Source organism: Lygodium microphyllum, chromosome 29 (assembly GCF_053477565.2).
Source record: "Lygodium microphyllum isolate KBCC chromosome 29, Lygodium_microphyllum_v1.1.10, whole genome shotgun sequence".
Classification (NCBI taxonomy): Eukaryota; Viridiplantae; Streptophyta; class Polypodiopsida; order Schizaeales; family Lygodiaceae; genus Lygodium; species Lygodium microphyllum.
This window is the reverse complement of record NC_141163.1, coordinates 116512954-116526935: the sequence shown is the minus strand read 5'-3', so window position 1 is coordinate 116526935 and position 13982 is coordinate 116512954.

The following is a 13982-nucleotide window of genomic DNA, read 5'->3' as shown; positions in this document are numbered from 1 at the left end:
CTCCTTGCAAGCCTTTGTGGCTGCAATATACTCGATCTATGTGTAGTAGAAAGGTCCGTACACTTTTGCGCCCTGGACATCCAAGAGATAGCCCTCCAGCATAAGTGAACACATAGCCAGAAGTAGACTTCCTACTATCTGCATGTCCTGTATAATCAGAGTCAGTGTACCCCACGACTCTTGTACCATGGCTATCATAACAAAGACACATATCTGATGTGCCCTTCAGGTACCTCATGATACCCTTCACGACATCCCAATGTTTCTTGCCAGGTGTAGCCATATAACATGTCACAACCCCAACTGCGAAAGTAATATCTGGACAGGTGGCTATCATGGCATACATAAGACTGCCCACAGCTGATGCATAGAAAATCTTGGCTATCTCGGCCCTCTTCTCATCTGTCTGCGGACAACCGGCCTGTGAAACCTTCACATGAGAAGGTAATGGACAACCAATAGGCTTAACATCCTGCGTACGGAAGCGCTCAAGGACTTTATGAATGTACTCCGTCTGTATGTGCGTACCAAGTATATGAGAGGTCTATCCCAAATCTTTCATCTAAAGCTCTTCTTGAGCTAAGCTTTAAGAGCATCTAGCTCCTCATGAGTTGTTCCTGCTAAAAGGATGTCATCCACATAGAGTACCAAAATCAATAAAGAACTGTCACGGGCTTTCTTCGTGTATAAGCACGGATCCATAGCACTGCGGCTGTAGCCCTGTGACTGCATGAATGCATCAAACTTATGGTACCATTCCCTAGGTGCCTGCTTCAAACCATATAGAATCTTCTTTAGCTTGCACACTAGGTGTTCCCTGCCAGGGTCTGCAAAGCCTTTAGGCTGCTCCATGTAAATCTCAACATGCATGTCCCCATGTAAAAAAGTTGTCTTGACATCCATCTGGTACAAGTCCAGGTCAAGGTGTGCAACCAAGGCCAAGACTAAGCGTAGGGTCGTCATCTTGATCACATGAGAAAAGACTTCATCAAAGTCAATACCATGCTCCTGCTTAAAACCCTTAGCAACCAATCGAGCCTTGTATGCCGGCTCTTGGGGTGTCCACGGATACTTTTCAGCTTGTACACCCACTTGCATGGCAAAGCCTTCTTACCTTGGGGCAAGGAAACCAAATCCCAAGTTTGATTCTTATGCAATGAGTCAAGCTCAGACTGCATAGCCCTCTTCCAAGAGTGACAATCACCCCTGTGCATAGCCTCATCATAAATGAGAGGCTCTCCTGCATTTGTAACCAATACATAATATATAGAGGGTGCAAAACAGTCAGGAGGTCGTCTATCTCTAGTAGAACGCCTCAACCCAGGCTCTGCTGCTTGACCGACATCTTGTCTAACATCAGCATGTCTAACATCTGTGCCATGAGCATTAGGTGATGCTACACGCTGTATAGCTGGCCATGGAGAGCTAAACGGGAGGATGTGGCTCCTCCTGAAAGATAACTCTGCGTACCTCAACTACTTTCTCAAGCTGCATATGCATTTTGTTCTCATGAAAGATGACATCATGGCTGTGGATCACTTTCCGTGCCTGCGGATCCCATAGACGGTAACCCATCTCTCCTGCATCTTCGTAGCCAATGAAAATGCATTTGACACTTTTAGGATCCAACTTATTGCGTTTGTCCTTGGGCACATGGCAGAATGTCTCATATCCAAAAACACACAAATAATTATAAGAGGGGGGCTTGCCTGCCCATACCTCCTCTGCAACCTGAAAGTTTATGCCACTGCTAGGCGACCTGTTAATGAGATGCATTGCAGTAGTAACTGCCTCAGCCCAAAAGTGTTGCAATAAGCCAGCCTAGCTAAGTATGCTACGGACCCTTTCATGAATGGTCCTATTCATATGTTCAACCATACCATTCTAGGGAGGGGTGTAAGGGGCGGTCAACTGACGCTTAATACCCCACTCATCACAAAACTACTCAAAAGCATGTGATACATACTCACCCCCATTATCTGACCTTAGGCATTTTAGCCTTATCCCAAACTGGTTCTCTGCCAATGCAAGCCAATACTGAAATGTGTCTAAGACATCATATTTTCTCTTTATGGGATAAGCCCAAACCTTACGTGAGTAATCATCTATGAAAATAACAAAGTACTTTGCCCCATCAAGTGATTGACAAGGCATGGGCCCACATACATCTGAGTGCACAAGAGCCAAGGGCTCGCCCATGCGTTTCTTACCAGACTTTTAATGCGTATTTCTAGTCTGCCTGCCATACAAACAGTGATCACAATAATCAAAATGCGAAGAGTCAAAAGGGGGAAGATATTGCAAAGTACAGAGCATTTTCATTCCTTTAAGAGACATATGCCCTAGAGCATGCCAAAGGGATACATGAGGAATAGAAACCACAGACAAAACATGATCCAATGTAGCTCCAAATACAAGTAAGGGATAGAGGTTGCTAGACTTGGCACCTCTTGCAAGCACAAGCCTGCCACAAGTAATTTTCCATGCAAAGTCTCCAAAAGACACAAAATACCCTGCATCATCAAGCTGTCTGTTGACATAAGGCTGCAAGTCAACATAGGTACATGGTGTACATCATGCAAAACAAAAGAACTGCCAGAAGGAAACTGCAGTCTAACATCTCCAATGCCCACAATATCAAGAGACATGTCATCACCAAGATGCCCAAAACCAAACATGACACGATAGGTATGAAACCAATCTCTAGAGGGTGTCATATGAAAGGACGCACCCGAATCCAAGAGCCAACACTGCACATATATAGAATGTATCTCAGAAGCCTGTAAGGCATCGCATGAAGAAGCTGCAAGTATATAATCATCATCTGAATCAATGGCTTGCATGACATTAACTTCTTCTATCTTCACATTGTACTGCATGGAGTGGCATGCAACCCTCCTATGATTACTTGAGGATGTTTGGCTGCCAGGCATCTGTACGTATGCCACATGAGCCTATAACACGTAGATGTATCCTCCTTGGTTAAGGAGATGGTGACTTTAAGGCCTACAGATTATGGGATTTGGATGCCCAACAAGCCATACGCAGCCATTGTGCTGTCTTGTATGAGACGAAGACACATCTCAGGCCTCTTGATAAGCATTCAATGCGCTTTATGGCTGATTTTACAGCAGCTACAGTGCCATTACAGCAAGCTGTAATGCTGAAAATGAGGCACTTATTGGCCCAGATGACATAGCTATGCATAGCAGTTAGGGCTAGGATGTTGGTGGTCAATTGCCAGACCCCTTGTAGGCTCACGAGAGTTGTTTTCTTGGAGTTTTGTAGGTTGAATAGCTAGCCATATGTTAGTCTTCTGCTTCGCTAAGGCCACATGTAGTCTTAAGACCCCATTGGACGAGTGTCCAGGATGTTGGCTCTCTTTCAGTGATTGACTTTGGAGAGTTTGACCGCTCTCCGCTGTCTTGTATGCACTACGGTGATGCTATGCGCTACAACCGTGCATTGATGAGTTGTGCTTGCTTTATGAGAAGCATTCTTGGATTGCTCCATTATATGGAGCTGCGGGATCGCTTATCTCCTAGATGTCATGGATTCAAGGATGCTTGACTCTTCTTCTGTAGAGGTTCTCGACACTTCTTGCATAGCTCGCTTTCCGATTGGGCATTGGGTGAGATGTCATGATTCCTCACCTTGTCTTTTTTTTTCTTTTCTTTGTTTTCACTCCCCAGCCACATTGGCCTTTTAGTGGGAGGTTGTTGGGGTAAAAGGCCTCTAGGCCTACCCATGTATACTGTGACCGCCCATTCTTTATTCATATATAATATGACAGTGCAATAAGGCTGTCAGTTTAGTTGGACAGCACCTACATTGTGTGTGCTCTTCTCTCCCGCATCTTCCTCTTCTCCTTCTCCACTGCCATTGCATCCCCTTCACCTTTTGAAGTAAACACAGAAATCCTCACACGACCAAGTTCTAAATCGAGTAGATTCTACCGTACTAGTAAAAACATTTAAGTCCCAAGAAGGCCCAAGAATGCATGATAAAATTTACCCATGTGGCATACAGAGTAGATTTAGCAATGCAAAAGCTTAAAATTGTTGAGCAAGAGACTAAGGAGAAGCTTAAAATTGACAAGATGAGAGAGCAAGGAAGGACAATTTCATCAACTTCACGAGAGCAAGGATGTGACACAGGACACAATTGACAAGTTTGATTTTGAAATTGAGTGTTCGAAGATGACGTAAGTAGTTCAATTCTCAAGTATGAGGACTAGATATATTACTAAATAAAGTATATTTATTAATAGCTTAATATTGAGAGAGAGAGAGAATTAGACATTAATTAAATTGAATTAATTCATTAGACATAATTTTACAAACGTATTAATTAAATGCAATCAATCTATTAGGGGTGAATTTGCAATTCATGACCTTCACCTTAGTACCAAACTCAACAATGGGAGCTCTCACTTCCTATGAAGAAAAATTAATATGCTTATAGGTGGAATGTGCAAAACACAAGCTATGCAAACCCTAACAGCATCTTAGGCCTTTGTTGTGTAGCCATGCATTCTTGATTACCCTTTGCTTGGATGTATTGCATGCACACCATCATTTCTAATTGGAGATAATCTCCTGTGTTTCAAGATGTGGCCATACTTATTTGGCGGCTCAATTTAAAGTGACACCCATGACGAGGCTCAATTTGAAGTCCCACACCCATGCTTAAGGATCCAAAATAATAAATAATAAACATATAGAGTTATTAGAAGTAGTTAAAGTGAGTAAAATTACTTTACATAAACTATTATATGTAAACCAAATGAACTGATCTATTGATAGTTAATAATAAATAAGGACACACACACACACACAGAGGAGGAGGAGGAGGAGGAGAAAATACTTTTCATTGCCTTCATTAAAAGCAAGACATTATGTAGTGTTTTAGGTACATAATTTGATCTAGTTATGTAATTATCTTTTCATAAATAGTTAGACTTATCATTGCCTCCATCAAAAGCAAGACATTATGTATTGCTTTAGGTACATAGTTTTGCTTTAATCATGTAATTAGTTTTACAGGCCCCTAGTCACCACTAAGACCTTTTGGTGGCGTGGCGCCTGGATGATGAGAGCAACAACGGAGCGATGCACGAATTATCCTCTACGGCGAGAGAAAGGCCGCATCGCAGGGCATGCACGAATTATCCAGGCTGGGGGTGAAAAAAAGGGCCTTTAGGGCGGTGGTGCTGGCATCCATCCATCGCACAGAAGCCAGCCTGCCACCCACTTTTGTCTCTGTCCGCATCACTGCAGGCAAGGAAACATGAACGAATGATAGCTATTAGCCTTTTGATAGAGGCCTAGACAGACGCGCGGCGCCTCCCTCTTTACCATGCTATGCTCAATTACAATTTACGAACGCTCCGCCCGCGATGCCTTTAGCCCTTATTTATGCCTTTTGACATTCTCCACCTTCTTGTTGGGCGGTGATGTCAATCCGCTACAAATATGCTTTTGGTACCAAGACACAAAAACCTTGAAGCTTCAAATTTTGGAAGGAATGTTGAACCAAGCTACATGCAACTGCCATATTTATAAGCAACAATTTTGCAAAGGTCAAGGCTTTCAAGCCTTCTTCTTTGAATTTTCAAAAGGGTTTTTTGAGACACTAACAATTTGTTTCACATTAAAAACCTCCGTTTCTTACTACTTCTTTCTAACATAAATTGAATATAATAATAGGCTTTGTGTCATAAGAGAGCTTTTTCCATGTGAGTTTGATTATATGACAAGGGAGTCCTTATTAATGGATAATCCTAATGTTGAAGCTATGTGAGAAATAAATCAAAGTTGAGTTGGAGTGTGTTCTACTCCCTTTTAGAAAGTGAGCACAAGAGACATATCATTGCATTTCCTCCAAAATTCTCCTTTTCTAAACAACCCAAAGAAGTTGTGGGCTTATGTTGTCCTAGAAAAGTTTCTTAAAGTAGTAGGCGACTGTCTTCTAGAAAAATTAGCTTTCACTTTCACTTATGATGTCTTGTCAAAAAGAGCTCTATGCAAACATAATTGTCTCACACATTCCTAGAGAATTTATGTCTCTCTTATTGTATTGTGTTTATTACCTGTGATTAGACTTTGCAAGGGCTTAGTATTGAGCTTATTTTAAAGTAGGAGTTTTCTAAAGATTGAGTGAATTCTTTAAATTATATTTACCAAAATCACTATGGTTACTTCCTACATATATTCATCATCTCTTTGTACAATGAACAACTTAATAATGGAATGATTTTGTGATTAGACTTTGCAAGGGCTTAGTATTGAGTTTATTTTAAAGTAGGAGTTTTCTAAAGATTGAGTGAATTCTTTAAATTATATTTACCAAAATCACTATGGTTACTTCCTACATATATTCATCATCTCTTTGTACAATGAACAACTTAATAATGGAATGATTTTGTGATTAGACTTTGCAAGGGCTTAGTATTGAGTTTATTTTAAAGTAGGAGTTTTCTAAAGATTGAGTGAATTCTTTAAATTATATTTACCAAAATCACTATGGTTACTTCCTACATATATTCATCATCTCTTTGTACAATGAACAACTTAATAATGGAATGATTTTGTGATTAGACTTTGCAAGGGCTTAGTATTGAGTTTATTTTAAAGTAGGAGTTTTCTAAAGATTGAGTGAATTCTTTAAATTATATTTACCAAAATCACTATGGTTACTTCCTACATATATTCATCATCTCTTTGTACAATGAACAACTTAATAATGGAATGATTTTGTGGCCTTGGTGATATCTCACTCTTTCCATCAACTCTCACTTCTCTCTCTCTCTCTCTCTCTCTCTCTCTCTAATTAGATTGTCCATTTCATTGTCATACTTTGATTACATTGTACTAGCTGACTTAGTGAGTTAGCACCCAGTAGGTGTACTGGCCATCCTTTGTGACATTGTATCATTGTGAAACCCATGAGGCTTTACCTCACTCACTTTGCATCTTTGTAAGCAAAGGAAAGGTCTCAATCATCAAGAAGTTAGCTTCAATGGGTGCCAATGAAGGAGAAGAGAGTGGCTCTCACATCTATAATCTCATGGTATAGATTATATCATAGTGAAGTTGGTAAATATACAATTTTCTTCGTATACTTTTTGTATTTTCTACAATCGTTAAGTAAAACCATCCATATTATTGAAAGTCAAGTGTGGATTTCTCATTCATTGGTGGAAATGAAGTTTGCATGAACTCTCCAAAGCCACTCTAACTTCAAGTACACTATGTATGACCATGTGTATCATGTGAGAGTCAAATATTTTAAGCTTAGCAGTAAAAAAGATATTGGATCCTAAATCTAGGCTCAAGGTAAATAAGTATTAGGCTTGAGGTAGAGTTTACCTCGAAGCAAATACCTTTAGCTCTAGATGCAAAAAGTCGTCAACTACAAGACAACTTTAGTGCCACCCTTTGAATGCTAAGTCTCTTTCAAGGTATATTATGCTTACAAAGGAGATGTTTCATTTTTCAAAGCCTCCAAGAAGCGTTGTACATTTTGGCTCTAGTTCAAAGATACTACTTACCTAGAGGTAAGGAATTTTCATGGATATGGGCCTTAGAAACACAAAGCAAGGTTACTCTAGCTTTAAAGTCAATGTGCAGACTATGTTGTCTATCTAGACTAAGTCACTCTAAATCTTTGGCTACAATGAGCTTGAGTCTAGCTTGAGGTAGCTTTCAACTCAATACAAAATTCTTTGATAATTGTCCGCTTAGATGGCACAATGCAAAGGTGTTATAGCCTCAATGCAAAGGAATGACCATGCCCAAGATGGATGAATACCAAGTCTAGGGGTCTTAGCAACCATAAGGAACATCACGAATTTAGCTTGGGGTAAATCTTGAAATCAAGCTACCTGAGGTTTTTGCACCAACAATATATTAGGTTGAGGGCCACACTTCAAGCTTAGACTCCTATAAAGGTCTTCAAGCTAGATCCCAAGGGTTTTGGTGCACAAGGGGTGCCCTAAGAATTCTTTTGGACTTCCCTCAAGTAAAAGGCAATCTACATGAGGTAAAGACTAGAAATCGAGCTATTTGGGTGTTGAATAAAGGCAAGCGCTAATGACTAGTCCCTTCAAGGTACAAGTGATATATAATGCTTAGCTTTTCTAGCCCACACAAGTACAAGTTATGAACCATAAACCACAAACCACAAAAAGGTCTTACAAACTTTTGCCATGCAAATCATCCACAAGCTTCCACCCAATGTTTAGATTTAAGCTTGTGCTTCCCAATCCAAGTTAGATGCACTTAGTGGATTTCAATATGAAAAATCAATGTCCCTGTATGAACTTCTCCCACCAAGAGCCTATGTTCTTTGTCCATCTACTTGATTTTCAAGGTTTCCACAAAGATCCTAGGTCTCAAGTAGGTGCCATCATGAGAGGTATTATTCCTATTGAAATTTCCTCCCAAGAGCCTATGTTCTTTGTCCATCTACTTGATTTTCAAGGTGTCCACAAGGATCCTAGGTCTCAAGTAGGTGCAATCTATGTTGCTACCATTATTCAACTAAGGTTTATATTATTATTTTGTCAAACTACTTTTCAAATTATAAGGGAGATACTTGGACTTAAGTTGGCATCATGGGAACATTGCTCATATGTGCTACTTTTTGTCCAACTCTAATGTTCCTTTATTTTGGAACCAACTTGAGCATGCAAAATTGCCTAACACATCCCTCACGTCACTTCTCATTTTGACAGTTCTCCTAAGGCTTGCACACCCTCAAGTTAAGGCTCATCGATGCAGAAGGATAAGCTTCAAGGAAATATAGGGTTTGGTTTAGTAAGAAGAAGTTTCAGATTATGAGGAGTGAGCTTCATGAGTAAGATAAAGAGATTGGACATTTGTTATGTAATTTTGGATATATTTAGGATAGAGAGTGGGAAATGCAACAAGGGCAAAGGTGGTCATTGGGCAAATAAAGATAGGGAATGGAGAGGGGGTTGGTATTGATAGTAGGCGAATGGAGCGAGGAATGATTTGTGGGGACAATGTAACTTTACAAGGAGAATAACGGGATGAAGTGATTTGACACTTCAAGCCCTAAGCCCTAGACACACACACTCTCAACCTAGCATTCTCCAAAATACTCAAGAGTCTATAAGCCTTACAAGTTAAGGCTTTTATAGCCTTTATAGCATTCCCCCTCTTACTATGACTTACAGCTATGTATCCATGCTTTTCTTCCATAGTGTGTTGGATTGATTCAAAATAGTCCCTAGTGTTGTTTTTGGATTTACTTAGTATGCTCGAAGATGACAATGATATGATGTTGTGGAGATAATGATGTTGGGGCTGACATGGATAATGATGATGATGGTGAGGATGACGATGAAAAAAGTGGTGCTAATTGAAAGATTTTAAACCTTCATTTTTATTTCTTTTTTTAAAGAGTAAGGTTATTGGCCTAAGTTACTATAGACTCTTCTCCTTAGAATAATCAAGATCTCATCTTGATAGGAATTGGGGATGCTATTTACATAGAGCTTCCTCATCCTTCCAAGTAGCATCCTCTTTAGGCTAGTCCTTTCATTGGATAAGTTTCTTATCCTTTCATGCTTTTGTGGGAGTAAAGGAGAGGGAGAGAGTGAGTGAGGGTGAAAGACTTGATAGAGAGAAGATTTGCTATTCCATTTTCTCCTAATCCATCCTTTCATAGTGAGAGATAAGGCTAAGGGAGTATGCTTGAGGTAGAGTTGAGAGAGAGTGAGGGACGTGTTGAGAAGCTTGCTTGCTCTACTTCTCCCCTTCTTCTTCATCTTCTCCTCAGGACACTACATACAAAGGTGGATGTGAGAACGTGGAGAAAACCAAGGAGAATTATTACTTGAATCATGGAACTCGCTTATCAAGATAACACAACTACAATGAGGTAAGTTTGTAAGTATGCGCTCTACACCTATGCTTTGAGTCATTCTCTTGTGCAAGTGGTAGGTAAATTTCTTGTAAGGTCATCTTGCATGCGAGTGTAGAGGCGAGCGCAAGCTCTACCGCTAAGGCCCACGAACCGCTTATTGTTTAAGCGTTTCAAGCAAGCACTAATGGCTACCTCTCACATAGCCGATACACTATCTCTCTCTATGAGTGTAATGAGCTTACCTTGATGCCCGATTGAGTTGCTTCCTGTCTCAAGCACTCCGATAGCTCTATGATCCTTGATGCAAGCTCAAGCATCCTCAAGCCTCCACCTCCAAGCTCCATCCTCCATAGCCACGCGCGAAAGAAGAGAAGAGAAGAGAAGAGAAGAGAAGAGAAGAGAGGAGAGAGGATGGTGGGGAGCTTCACCTCCTTGATCTCTCACCCTCAAACACTCCCTCCCTCACACTCTCACACTCCCTCCCTTAAGCACACACCAAGCAAGCAAAGAGAAGAGAAGGAGAGAAGAAAAAGAGTCCACTTTGCCACACACCAAAGAATGAGCTCTCGTTCATCTTTTAAACTTTATATACAAGCCCCAAATCCCATTTGGGCGGTCATCCCCTTTTTACATGGCCATCGGTCATAGCCTAGGCCATTTTTTCTATTGTTCTCATATCTTTCTAGCTTTCGTCCTTCTGCCCAACTATATTTACAATTTGCATAGGTCAGAGCCCGGCACTCTTAAAATAAATCACGGTGTGCCTTGTGCTCTTTTACAAAAGTATTGACTTGTGGTTTTTCTTGGGTGCTTTTCCTTGATTTAGGACCTTTTCACGCTTCTTGTGTTTCCCAATTTTTCATGGCATGCCTTCGTTCTCCATTTTGCATTTGCCATGGCTTTGTCTTTTACTTTAGATTTTCTTGATTGTCCACCTTGTTCGTTTGAGGGTTAACATTACCCCCCTCCTAGTTGAGTGCTAGTCTCATAGCACTTGTTGGGGGATGAGTCGGACTCTGTTGCTGGAGTAGCCAAGTAGCTCTTTGAGTTTGTGTACGAGTCGAGTTGGAAGGTGTGTTGGAGGGATTTATAGAACTATGAGGCCCTTGAGTTGGAGATGATCCCTTGTGTTGGAGGGATTTATGGAACTATGAGGCCCTTGAGTTGGGGATGATCCCTTGTGTTGGAGGGATTTATAGATCTGAAAGGCCCTTGAGTTTGGATTGAGCCCTGGTCGTGGAGAGAGGTTGGTGGGTGGATTTGGCGTTGAAATTGAATATTGTGTTGGATGGATCCATCGCCTAGCCCTCTGCGGTGACCTTTGTATGCACTGTTCGAAATGAGCTTCTTCATTCACTTTTTGATGGGGGTTGTGGCGTCTGCCCCTTGGTTTGTTGGGTCGGCATGGTAGGATGTTTCATAAAATGGGGAGCACATTGCATGGATGATGGGGTCATTGAAGCTGGTGGGGGGGCCTTTAGTCGTGCATTACGTGTGGGTGTGTGCCATTGTTGTGTGGTGTAGTGTGCGCATGCTAGTGGGATGGAGCTTAGGGTGACAGGTCTAACCACAGGTGAGTGTTACCGTCTTAGGTGTGTCATGTCCTTGATGTGCCCTAAGTGTGATGTGGGGGGTCAAATTGAGACTAGGGGATTAGGGACAGAGCTGGCTGATCGAAGCCACTGGACGCACCTAACTTGAGGACCGTTAGGTACAGTGACTGTGGTGGATGTGCAACTTGCAATGGCAACGCGTGATATTTTTTCCCCCTTTTTTGATTTTTTTTCTTTTATATATATATATATATATATATATATATATATATATATATATATATATATATAATAGTAATAATAAAAAAGTTACATAGTCGTGATAGAAGTTTAAACTTCGTCATCGGAGTGAGGTGGAGAAGGGGGCTTAATAGATTTATTAAGGAATTGGTGGCTTTGGAGATACCCCTTGAGATTTAGGTGGACTTGAAGGGTGGTGGTGGAGAGAAATGGATGATTGCAGTGGGTGAAGCAGCTATCATTCATGTCCTCTAGTAGAGTTAAGAAAAATGAAGGCAATAGAGTGGCTCGCATCATTAGCCGAGCCATCGCGCAACTATCTATAGCATTAGGATCAAAATGGAGCATTGAGAGGCCACTCTCCTGCAGGGTGGAGTCTTGCCTAAGGAGTATCCTAAGCAATCTAAGGTAATTACAAGTGGTAATAAAGGCAGGGTCAGGGCATGAAGAGAATTGGTTAGTGAATTGGATTAGAGTATCATACAAGTTTTCTGATGTAAAGACGAGGGCATCTTCATATGTAATACAATGAAGATTATAGATTGCAGGGAAGTCATAATGGCCGTGGACATTGGAGTCAAAATTCACTCCCACCCTTCGAGGGTAAGGCATAAACGTCGGGTCGTTCCGCTTGAAGGGTTGAGTGTTGCAAAAGGCCATCTAAGTGTTGAGGTTGGTGTCGCAGACCCTTCTTCTCCATGTACGTTGGTACTTCAAAAACTTTATTTTGCCAAAATTTGGCGTCTTCTGTGGCCCATAATGTGGGGTTCTGCTCTCTCTCCTCCAACCATCTTTGTCCGAGCCTGCTTCCAATGTTAATCACCTCCTCCACCACCTTGATAGGTAACACTCTATGCAGGGTGGTGGGGAATTGGAAGTTGAGGTCAAAAGGGCTCCTACCCATTGCTTGTCTCTCCTAGATTATGAGGTCAATGTGAATGAAATCTTGCTGGGGTGTCATCCGCACATGGTGGGAATAGGTGCTTGGGGTGCCCCACTCCCCTAGCATTCCATTTTCTCCTTGTCTCCTCCACCATTTGCTTCCTTATTTCTCTTAGTGCTGCCTTTCTTTCTGCGGAGGTGTTTGCGTGTTGTTGCTCTTCAGGCCCGGAGGAAGGAGGCAGTGGGACAAGCTTGTCTTCATGTGGTCCCATCTCAAAGTTCACGTCCACCTCCCTTTCTCAGCTTGGCTCTTGCTATTGCTCTTCAAGGAACCCGAGTGCGTCCACTTCCTATAAGGTTAGTCCTGCCAATAGGAGATAATGGCATTGTTATTCCAGGCTTGGGCCAACTCCACAAGGTTGTGGCGGTATCTGTAGTCCAGCCTTCAATGCCCTATGTGCCATTCCCAATTTCTTTTTCATTGCCTCCATGGACTCTCCCTCCTTTGCTTGGGTGATGTCCAATAGGGTTTCTAAGAAGGTGCGTTGTTGGGCGTGGAAGCTCACTTGGGCGGCCTCCACTCTGCTTTCGGCAAGTATCTTTTCTTTTTCGACTTGAGTGAGGTGATGCGCCAAAGCTTTGAACCTTTTTTCATTTTGATTGGCCCATTCCTTCACCCCCTTGTTCATGTCTTCGAGACTTTCCCCCTATCTCTAGGCCAGCACTGTTAGTCCTCGTTCTTGGTCTTCCATTTCTGCCCTTAGCTGTTGCTACTCTTCCTGCGCTGCGGTAGCCTCTTGGGTTAGTCTCTACATCTATGTTTCACACCTACGAGCTCTTTCCTCCCTCAGCACCTCCAACTCTTTTATGGCTTTAGTGAGTTTCTCCATTTGAGCTTGCAGACCTTCGTAGAGTGCCACAATCTCTTCATTGTGCTACCATAGGTGTTGTGTGGCCTCGGTTTCTCCATTCAAGTACACCTGCCATTCAGCTTCTGTCTCTTCCTTAGCTTGTAGCTGCTCTTTCAGCTCATTGACTTCCCTTTGGGCTATAGCCATTTGGCGTGCTCTCTCTAATTGGAATGCCATCATGGCCTCCTTTTCAACCTCAAGCTATGCTATCACAGTTTTCTTCTCCTCCTTGGCTCTCTCTAGTTGAGAGAGAAGCTCTTTGACATACTCATTGTATTCTTCGGGCAGCCTCTATTGCGAGGACGGATGTTGTAGAGCTTGCCACCTTTTGCTTCTTAGGGTCTTGCCCCTCGACTTGTGTTTGCCGCAACCGGTCTTTTGGTCCCTACGCGGGGGGTTCCTTCTCCTGCTCCTTGGCCCATTTCATTATTTACAAAGTACTGGACCCAAGCCTGGGTCATAGAATTGGGAGTGGAGAGGGGGGTGGTGATGGTGGGCGTCA